At 51.4% G+C, this 10008-nt stretch overlaps 1 protein-coding gene across 5 annotated transcripts in view; it reads left to right on the top strand.

Moving 5' to 3' along the window:
* Positions 1 to 2441: 2441 nt before the first annotated feature.
* Positions 2442 to 10008, top strand: part of NPAS2 (neuronal PAS domain protein 2) — a 180841-nt gene continuing 173274 nt past the window's right edge. For 3 of the 5 annotated variants that reach the window (XM_079941231.1, XM_079941233.1, XM_079941229.1), the window contains exon 1: positions 2442 to 2721. The gene's annotated coding sequence lies outside the window, so the exon portion shown is untranslated. Of the gene's footprint in view, positions 2722 to 2917; positions 3490 to 10008 lie in introns of those variants that run through there. The other 2 variants (XM_079941232.1, XM_079941230.1) reach the window with 1 other exon arrangement.

Below are 10008 nucleotides of genomic sequence, written 5' to 3'. Positions count from 1 at the left end.
GCCAAACGCAAAGAAGGAACAGGAGGTAAACTTCCCTCTTTGATTCTTGTCTACATTTGGGGAAAGGGCATGATGTGCTCTGGTCCTGACTGGGTTCTCTGCTGCAGACTCCACTCCCCCTTATGGTCAGACAGGTGTCCTACCCCAGTGGAATTAACATTAAGAGATGGGATGGCGTCTGGAATAAGTACAACTACGTATACAACATCTCGTGATCAAAAGGCAGGAACCACACACTTAATAGGATATCCTACCAGGCAACAGGTAAAAACAGACCATAGCAAAAATATTTGTTGCAATGTGGAATTACTTGCTGTGTTATTTCTGTAGGCCATTTGTTTCCTAAAAGATCGTTTAACGATTGTTCAACTAGTTCCCAAACGGGAGAAGGAGGAGGGAGCTGGAATCGTTTTCAAAGCCAGAAAGGAAGGGAGGTGGCTTTAAATTCTGCATTAAATCCGGTTAAAGGCACACAACTTTATCCCTTAGTAGATATTAGTCACGGCCATGCTTTAAGGGCAGGGCAAAACATACTTGGCCTAAGTAAAGGGAGGGGATAAAAGAACAAAGCAAAATAAAGTTTTAAAATGTTCTCCTTTTGGAAAGGGAGGTACTTCAAGACCACAACGTGCCAAACGCGTCCTCCTCCTCCTTGAAAAGCCCTCCAAGTCAGAAGCAAGCCTAAGAATAACAGCTTCTCAGGATGCGCAAGGCTCCTGCAGCTGATTATTTTTCAGGAGGAGAATTAGACAAAAATAATACAAGAGGGAAATAAAGAGAATGACCTACTTTACAGGGGGGAAAAAGGAGCTCTGTGTGAGCGTTTTGATCTAATTGACAGTGCGGCGCTGCATGCCCAAATAAGGCGTTGTGGGTCGGGTCTGCGCGGTACAGGGTTTGTCTTGAACTCGAGCCGGGGGAGAATAAAGCCAGGGCCCTGGAACCGAGTTGGGGGCCCCGTCTAATGTTCAGAGGAAAGGCCCTAGGAGATTCCTTCTGGCCGCAAAACAGGAGTGTGATGGAAAAGGACCGGTGGGGGCGCTTTCCTCTCCAGGGCTACTTGCAGGAATGTGCGAAGGACCCAGGGACTTCCAAAAAAAGGCTGCTGGGCGCAGAGCGCTGCGCCAGGCACTGTACCACTGTGATGTCTGGGAAGGGGGACCTCCCGGGGGTAGGAGACTACGCCCCTCCTTTGGGCTTCTCGCCAGGCGCCTCCACGTGGGGAACGCCGCCGCCGAGGATGGAGTGGGGTCTGCTAGGCTAGGGGAAGCTTGTCACCGATCCGGGCCTCGGCGGGGCGCGGGGTCTCCCCTTCCCACCCGACTCTGTCTCGGAGCCCAGCAGACTATGGAACAGCAGCTCTTGGCTCCTGGGACTATTTATGTGCACGTGTCTGTGTTCGGTGAAAGCCTCCCTGTTTCCTCGCGCGCGCCGCTCCAGCTTCTCCTTTTCTTGGATTCTCGCCTGTCTCCTCCCACAGAGGGAAAAAAAAAAAAAAAAAGGTCACGTATGTTTGGAAAAATATGTAGGTCAGTGGAACATTTCCTGCACTGGTGCAAAATGAGAGGAGGGCAGCGGGGGAGGGGAGGGAGCGGCCGCGTGGAGCTCCGGGTGCGCGCTCCTGGCCACGGTCCCCCACCCCTCGAGCCTCTGCTTAGGAGGGGGGCAATGAGCCCGCTCCTTTCCATCCTTGACCCATTTTCCGGACCAGCTACGTTCGCCTTGAAAAAAACAGCGATCATTCCTCCCCAGCAGGCGGTCCTCCGCGAACCAAGCTCGCCGGCGTCTCCCCGACCCTCGCCGCCTCTCATTGAGAAAGCGCAGTGGTCGGCGCGCAGAGACGCGCCCGGTGCCCTGGCTGGGGCTCCGCGAGCAGGCCCGCCCCGCTAGGACGGCGTGCAGGGAACCGCGGTGGCGCGCTCGTCCCCCAGCGCACGGGACAGCGGGGTGGCCGCGGGCAGGGCGAGGGTCGGCACGGGGCAGGGGAGGAAGATTCCCTGCCACCCCCATTGACAACTTTGACGGGACATCAGCCAGCAGCCCGCATCTGCCGGCCTTCCCTCGGGCCAGTTTCCCTCTAAGCACATCCCCGCCCCCGCCCCGCGCCCAGCCCCGACCCCTCGCCCCCGGCCGGACCCCGCCGCGCGTCCCCGGCAGCCCAGCGGAGGTGGTGGCGGCCTCGGGGCGCGGGTGTCTGCGCCGCCCAGGGAAGCTGGGGGTCCGGGGGTCCATCTGCCCGTACGGCGCGCAGGGTGCTTGGCCCAGGCTAGGTCGCGGCCAAGGCCCGGCGTGCGGCCAGGAGAGACCCGGCCGGCGGCGGCGGCGGCGGCAGCGGAGGGAAGGAGGAGGCGGAGGTGGAGGAGGAGGAGGAGGACCGAGAGGAGGCGGGAGGAGGGAGGGGGAGGGGGAAGAGGCGGCCGCAGCTCTCCCCGCCGGCGCTGCGTGCGGAAGAGTTTGCCGCGCGAGCAGCGGGCCTCCTGCAGGAGCCAAGGGAACCCGCGGCGGCGGCGGCCCGGGAGCCGCGGCCGCGTAGCTCCGAGACCCGCAGCCGCGGCGGCGGCGGCGGCGGCGGCGGCTGCTAGAGCAGCGCCTCCCGCCGCCGCCCGGGAGGAGCTCGCCGCGCCCGCTCGCCGCCTCGGCTCCCAGCGGCGGCGGCGGGAGGCGCGTCTTCCCGGCCCAGTCCGCGCCCGGCCCCGCAGGGCCGCCCCGGCCCGCTCCGAGGTAAGGGTCGCACCCCGGGACGCGGGTGGCCCGGGTGGGAGGACGTGCGCGCGGGGTCGCGGGACTCCGTCACCTGCTCGCCGGCGCGGTGGACACGCGGGGTGAGGAGGGACGCTTGGGCCCGGGGCTGCGCGGCGCGGGGGTCGGGGGCGCGGGGCGGTTGGGTCCCCACCCCCAGTCCCGAGTCTCGCGGCGGGGACATCGCGTCCTGCGGGACCGCAGCGGCGGCCGGGCGGGTGGGCGCCGGGTGCGTCTCGCCAAAGAGGCAGAGGACGAGACACCCCGAACCTCAGGGTCTGGGGTGCTCTGAGAGTACCTTCGGGGTGGGCGGAGGCCGTGCCCGGGTAGCAGCCTCGAGGGTCGCCCATTGGCCTCCCCGAGCCCCACCGCGCGCCGCTCCCCGGAGCGTGGGGCGTCGCGGACCCCCGGAGAGTGCCGTGCGCGCCCCGGGCACCACCTAGGTCGGAATTGGTTCCGGGCTGGAATGGGTGCCGAGCCTGACCCCTGGACGCCCGGAGAGCGCGTGGCTCAGCCCCTCGCGCCGCCGTGCCACCCGGAGCTCCTCAGGTTGGATGCCAGGGTGTTGTTTTGTGGGGAGGTGTGCCCCCTCCCAGAGGCGAGGAGGGAGGCTTACCTTTGACCTTTCCGTAGAGCGCCGCGGGGTCGGTAACGAGGGTGGTGGTGGTGAAGGGGGGTAGGGACGGGTACCAAGGGGCCAAATTAAAAACCAGCCCCTCTCCTCTGCCTGCCCCTGCTTAACTGCTCAAGGTAAGAAAGTTTGTTTTTAGGCTTGTGGTTCATAAATAATTAGTAACCAGTTTTGTCGATGAAGCAAGATGGAAACCTTAAAAATACGTACGCACTTCCAGAAAGTCTAAAAGCTCCCAAGGTTGTATCCAGGAGGTTTTAGTTCGGAAAGTTAAAAGCCCCTGAGTTCAACAGGTGTTCAGAAGGGGTCCGAAAGGGGAGAGCTTGGCGAGTTTCGTCTTTTAAGTACATGCACCTTTGATTCATTAAATTGACTGGCCTGTTTCTTTAAGGTAAAATATTGAGTAGTTATTAACTTAATTAGCAGAGACGAACTGGTCATTCTTGGTTATTCAGAACCCAAATCTTCTTTTCCTTAATAGAAGGGTTTTCCCCATTTGGACTTCCCAGATAACTAGCTCTAAGGCAGTTCCTGGTAGGGTTCAGCCCTGTCCATCCCTCTGTCTGTCGGACACTAGCTAACTCAGTCCCTGATCAGTGAATTGACCAACTCATTATGACTTGCATTAAAACACAGCAAGTTTTAATTGCTCTTCCTTGGGAGGTGCTAGTTCAGAATTCAAGGGCAAGTCGTAGCTGTGTCTTTCTTCCCAGAAGATTTCTTGAAGGAGAAGTTTGCCAAAAATAACCCCCAAATGTATTTTAAAATAACTCCCCAATACATATGATGTTTAAATGAGCTATTCAGGCTTGGGCCACTATTTTGCAAAAGCAAAAAATCTGTTTGACTGCACAGCTGAACCAAGACCGGTAGAAGTATTGGCATTTCTCAGCAGTCTACCTAAAGATTTAGTTAAAAATAAAGTGTGCACCGTAAAGGTTTTCAATAATTGTCTTCCGTCTCACGGAGAGATGTGGAGTGTGGATTAGAAGAATTGTAAATATGCTGGTTTTAGCCATTTTCTTCTTGGAAATCGATGCCTCTGTTTATTTGCTGATCTGTCCCACTGTAGCAGACGTAGAATCAGTTTTATTCTCACTGCTCCCCGTACTGACTCCCATGGAGGCCAGAGAAGGGAATATATTCCAGAGGAAATATGTTATTAATAAAACGTTACCCCCCAAAGAGTTAAACATGCCAAGAAAATAACCAAGTGAGGCTTCACTAATTAGTGTGATGAAAAAAATTCCCTGATTGGAGAAGCCAGTGTTCAGATGGTGACTCAAGAATTCATCTTTCTGTAGAAAATGACAATTGTTTTTAAGCTCGTTTGATTCTTGTAAGCGTTTGGGCCCCTTTTTACTATTTCTGGCTATTTAATTATGAAAATGATTTAAAAAATAGTTTAAAATGACGACATCATCTGATGTGTGTCGTTATGAAGTTGAACTCGTCTTATTTTTGGAACAATCTTTCTTAACTCTTGGTAATCTTTATAGCTGGCTCTTAGCACTGCTACTAGTTTTTAGGTTAAACATTCAAAGTTAGTGATTTCTTTCCGATTAAAATAACAATGCATGCACATGCTCTTTATATCACCACCTTTATAGTAATTTTTCGTAAGTTTGGCTTTTGAACCTTAAGCCTCCAGAGGGCTGTCCTTCTTCGTAATTTCTAAAACAAGTATGTATTTTTTTCTTTCCGTGAAAAGTCAGTTTTGCCATGGTGATCCAGGCACCGACTGTCCCATGCTGATACCATGCGCAGGGTGGCATCTCTTTCCCAAGTGAGGTCAGATTATGAGGTGTTGAAAATAGCCCAGTGACACCGGATTCTTGGCTTTCTTACGGCAACAGTGTAATTGGCTGCATCAGAGAAGCATCTAATTGAGTTTTGCATTTAAATAGTGGAAATGATATGCGTTATTTGCTAACAGAAATATTTGATTAGCATGTCCCTGATCTTCATTCTATGTGTAGCAAAGATAGGAGGTCAGGGACCGCCGCAGTCATACTCCCCCCAGCATCTCGTCCCTCGGAGGCCTTGCTAATCATCAGTGCTCAGTAATAAGTAGGTGGAGGAAATGAGCTGACTTGTCGATGACAGTTATCCAAAGGGTAGAAATTGCTGAATGCTAATGGGGTACTCAACTCTGAGTAATTCTAGTTTAAATATGAAGATGATTAATAGCACCTTAGAGCACTAAATAAACACTCACTAAATGTGAACATACTTAAAGGGGGAATTTGTTTTTAATGCAGTCTTTATCTAAGGCGCTACTGTTTCGCACGGAATTCTTTGAAATTGGGGATCACTTGGCATTTTAAGCAAAGTAATCTCTTAGGTAAAGTTCCCCCAGAGATCACTTGAAGTTTTTTGGGTCATAAGACAGTGTGTGGTTTCCGTATGATGACTCGGAATGGAAATGAAAGTTTATCTTCTGTGTTGGTGTGAAAAAACAAACAAACAAATGTATATTAAAAAAAAAGTGGAGGGTGCGGAACATCACGTGTCACACTTTATAGCGCGTGGCATTGATTGTCTGGGGACCTTGGGTCTGGGTTGGGGCCTGAGATTCCGCATTTCTTACAAGATCCCAGGTGCTCCGGAGGCTGTGACACACTAGAAGTTTCTGGAATATTCTTAATTCAGTTCAGCCTGTGTTGACCAAGCATCTATTGCATAGTAGGCCCAGGTGACGGGGGAAGAAAGCACAGGGGTCCAGCCTGCCCTCAAGGAGCTAAAATGAGGAAGGGAGATTCTTTCTAGACTGAAATGAGACCCTGGAACACCACTCTTCAGCCGTGTGGCCAGAGAGGGGCCGAGGAAAGGGGCTTTTTCTGGTAGGGCTCTCACGTTGGTCATCCTGGATCTCTAGTCTTCTTTAGATGGAAAGCTCTGTGACTCGCCAGGAAACAAAATGCAGATATTGAAATCAGACAGACCTGGGGTAGCCTCCCGGCTCAGCTACTGTGTGACTTGGGGCAACTTTTTTTAACCTCCCTGAGGCTCAGTGTCCTGGTCAGAAAAAATAACGGGAAGAATGCTTGCCTCGCCAAGTTGGTAGGATGACCAGTGAAGGACACAGGTAAGGCATAACAAAAGGGATTGCTTTTACTACTGCTGATGGCTGCGAGGCAAGGAGGAGAAGAGGGTCCTAAAAATATTTTCGTGCGTGGTTCACCAATTAAGAGATTCCATTTGGTTAATCAGCAAACCCAAGGTCGGCAGTAGAGAACCCTGCCTGGGGATGGAGGGTGGGCAGCTGTGCAAGTTAATGGGATGCACAGTGGAATGATGGGAAGCACCCACATCTCCACTTTTCCCCTGCAGGGCCCTGGCTTCTGGCGAGCCTTGGTGATACTCTTCTAGCAATATGTTTACCTGAGACTGTTCTTGGTACTCACCCTGTAGGTTCTGTTGATCAAGACCGACTGGTGTTTGTGGCAGTCAGGCACGCCTTAAGAATATGTTTTGGAGGGAAGGGCATTGGTGTGTCCCTGGCCAAGCCCTTTTAAGGGTCAGAGCCATCCGTCAGCCCTTAATCTGAGCTCCCTGAAGGCAGTGCGGGGCGGGTGGGAATTCACCACCCAGCGCTTTATTTTTTTTTTTTTTTGTGGTACGCGGGCCTCTCATTGTTGTGGCCTCTCCCATTGCGGAGCACAGGCTCCGGACGCGCAGGCTCAGCGGCCAGGGCTCACGGGCCCAGCCGCTGCGCGGCATGTGGGATCTTCCCAGACCGGGGCACGAACCCGTGTCCCCTGCATCGGCAGGCGGACTCTCAACCATTGCGCCACCAGGGAAGCCCCCACCCAGCACTTTGTACTTCATGCTCTGAGGCGATTGCTTCCTCTTGACGTCTGGGGAAGATGGATTTTGCAAGGTAGCAGTCTCCTGCACCCTGATTTTAGGAGGGGTAGTCTGGGTAGCCCTCTAAGTACTTCAGCCCACGCTGCTCCTATGTGTATGTTTGAGAGTTCCACTTATTATTTGCAAAGGAGATTTCTCTGCGCCCATTCCTACCCCATGCCCTGCCCAAATAAACCTTGAAAGCCAAGCGGCGAGAGAATGTTAACGGCCTGTGTGACCCTGTGATATGCGTGAGGGAAGGACGAGTAGAGCAGTGAGTGGAGCCAAAGCAGACCTCGGGGAGGGGGTGTGGCAACAAGGGAGGGAAGGCGGGCAGGGAGCATCTGAACACTTAAAATGGAGATCACAGCAGAGGCGGGGCCCAAGGGTAGGAGGTGGGACCCAGGGCCCTGACTTTATGCATTTCGCTACTTTGCTGAAGGCAGTGGAGGGTTATGTCCCAGGTCACTGAAAATCGTCTGGGCTTCCGGTGGACACAAGCCCTCCTAAAGGAAGGCAAGTGACAGAGCTGAGCTGCGCGATACTTCCAGCCTCTTCTGAACCCAAAGTGGCGCTGTGCAATGTCTCGAGGGATATCTGCGCCCCTTTGAAAGTCAAAATACTGAGAACTGGAGAACATTGTAAAAGTTATTTTTCTGTTATGAAAGTATACTTAATTTTTGGCAAATGTAGAAAAGACTGAAGAAAATGAAATTACCCACAATCTCGAGGTGTTTCCCTTCAGTCTTTTTTCTATGCATTAGAATTATTTTTTTTAATGTTAGATTTTTAAAAATAATATAATCTTTTAAAATTTTCAAATAATCCACAACTACTTCTTAGTGAAAAGAAAAAGATCCGCTTTGCTGTCTGGTCCTACCTAACCATCACCCCCTTTTTTCTGCTGGATAGAAACCTGGTTTCATTCAGGAATCAACCCTAGTCCACATGTCTCAGGGGTAAATCCTGATTGGCTGAGCAACCAAATCCTGATTGGCTGAGCAACCCAAACAGGGGCGTGGCCTGTTGTCCTCACCAGTGATTGGCTCGAGGTGAGCAGATGGCACTCATCTTTGCCAATCAAACGTGAGGGTGGGTTACTGGAGGGCTTCCCTGACTCTTAAAAAGAGGCGTGGGAGGAAGTGGCAGCTTTTCTTCTTACGGACACAATGCCTGTAAGTGGGGCAGCTGTCAGCCACCAGAGCAGGCTGGGCCAGGTCCCAACTGACCTGGGGAAGAATGCAAAGGTGAAGAATGGGGCCTCCACAGTGCCCTTGACCTTCCGAATTACCCAAGAGGAGTCTCTGATTTAGGACGTTTGGGAGATCCTGAAACCTTCCTGACCCCTTAAAGCAGGTCGAGTTGGGTTTTTTGTTAGTTGTAGCCAAAAGCATCCTAACTGATGCATCCCACAGCTCTCCACCCCTCTCAGTAGGTGATTGCTGTTAGCCATGGGGGTGTAACCTGCTAGTCATTTTCGCTGCATTTACATATATACCCATATCTGTACATTTTCTTTTGAAACCAACAGAACTAATTCTATGCGTTTTATTTAGTGACTTTTTTTGTGTGTGGCATGAGGTGGTTTTTTTGGTCATTTCTTATATCTATTCTTTTTAAAGGTTCCACAGTAATATTCAAAAGTGTGGCTGACACAATTCATTTAACCCATTCCCTACCGTTAAACATTTATTGTGCTTTGTTTCCACTTCTTGACTGTTGCCCACAGTGTTGGTATTAACTTCCTGATCTGTATATCTTCAGCTACATTTCAGATTGTTCTCAGGGACTACCAGTGGGGGATTCCTGGGTAAAGGGGCACACCTCTTGGAAAGATTGATAGATGCTGCTAAGGTATATGGCTAAAACAGTGTGGAAGGGTGCCGTGTCTCCGTGTCTTAACCAAACTCCAATGCATTGAATGTTCCGGGTAAACATGATTTTAATGGCCATGTAATAGTCCACGATAATTGTTCTTGGAGTGTCTCAGCGGTTTGTGAGGACACACAAGAGAATATTTGAAATGGAGGCTCTCCGTGAAAACTAACTAGACATGATCAACCTTGCAGTAATCTCCAAAGAGTTCTGAAGGGGTGTTAGGAGACACACCCCTCCAGTGATCTGTTTCCAAGGAGACTTGGAGGAGACAGTCTACCAGACCCTCCTCAATCTAGTCAGACAGTGGGCTGCCCAAGCGTTTCTAAGGAGCTTTGTTGTTTCTGGGATCCACAGAGTTTTTACTCTGACGTTCTATCTCTGCATATACAGGAGTCAGTTAAACAAAGACTTCGTGCATTTCACGAAGCAGAGCTGAAATGTGAGTTTGCTGTATGAAATTTTCCAATTCTGCAAGAGAAGACAGGAAAGCAAATGGGATGGATGAAACACATAAAACACGTTAATCACATTTTTTCGCCTTAATTCAGAGAAGAAAATCTAATGTTTCAAGGAAGTTCCCAGGGACAGGGTAATTCCATTTCGAGTCTGGTGCCTAATCATTGATCCTCACTAATAGCCCATTTCGGTGAAATTCAGATTTATCTTTAGTGCTATCTACAGAATGCCAGTATTATTTCAATTTCAGAACTAGAAGACTTCAATTTTTCCTTTGTTCCATTTTGCAAGTTTAAGGCCTATTTAGAAATAGGCAGCATGGGACTTCCCTGGTGGCGCAGTGGTTGGGAGTCCGCCTGCCAATGCAGGGACGCGGGTTCAACCCCTGGTCCTGGAGGATCCCACGTGCCTTGGAACAACCAAGCCCATGCGCCACAACTTCTGAGCCTGCGCTC

Source organism: Stenella coeruleoalba, assembly GCF_951394435.1.
Source record: "Stenella coeruleoalba genome assembly, chromosome: 13".
Taxonomy (NCBI): domain Eukaryota; kingdom Metazoa; phylum Chordata; class Mammalia; order Artiodactyla; family Delphinidae; genus Stenella; species Stenella coeruleoalba.
This window is presented reverse-complemented; position numbering and strand designations above follow the sequence as displayed.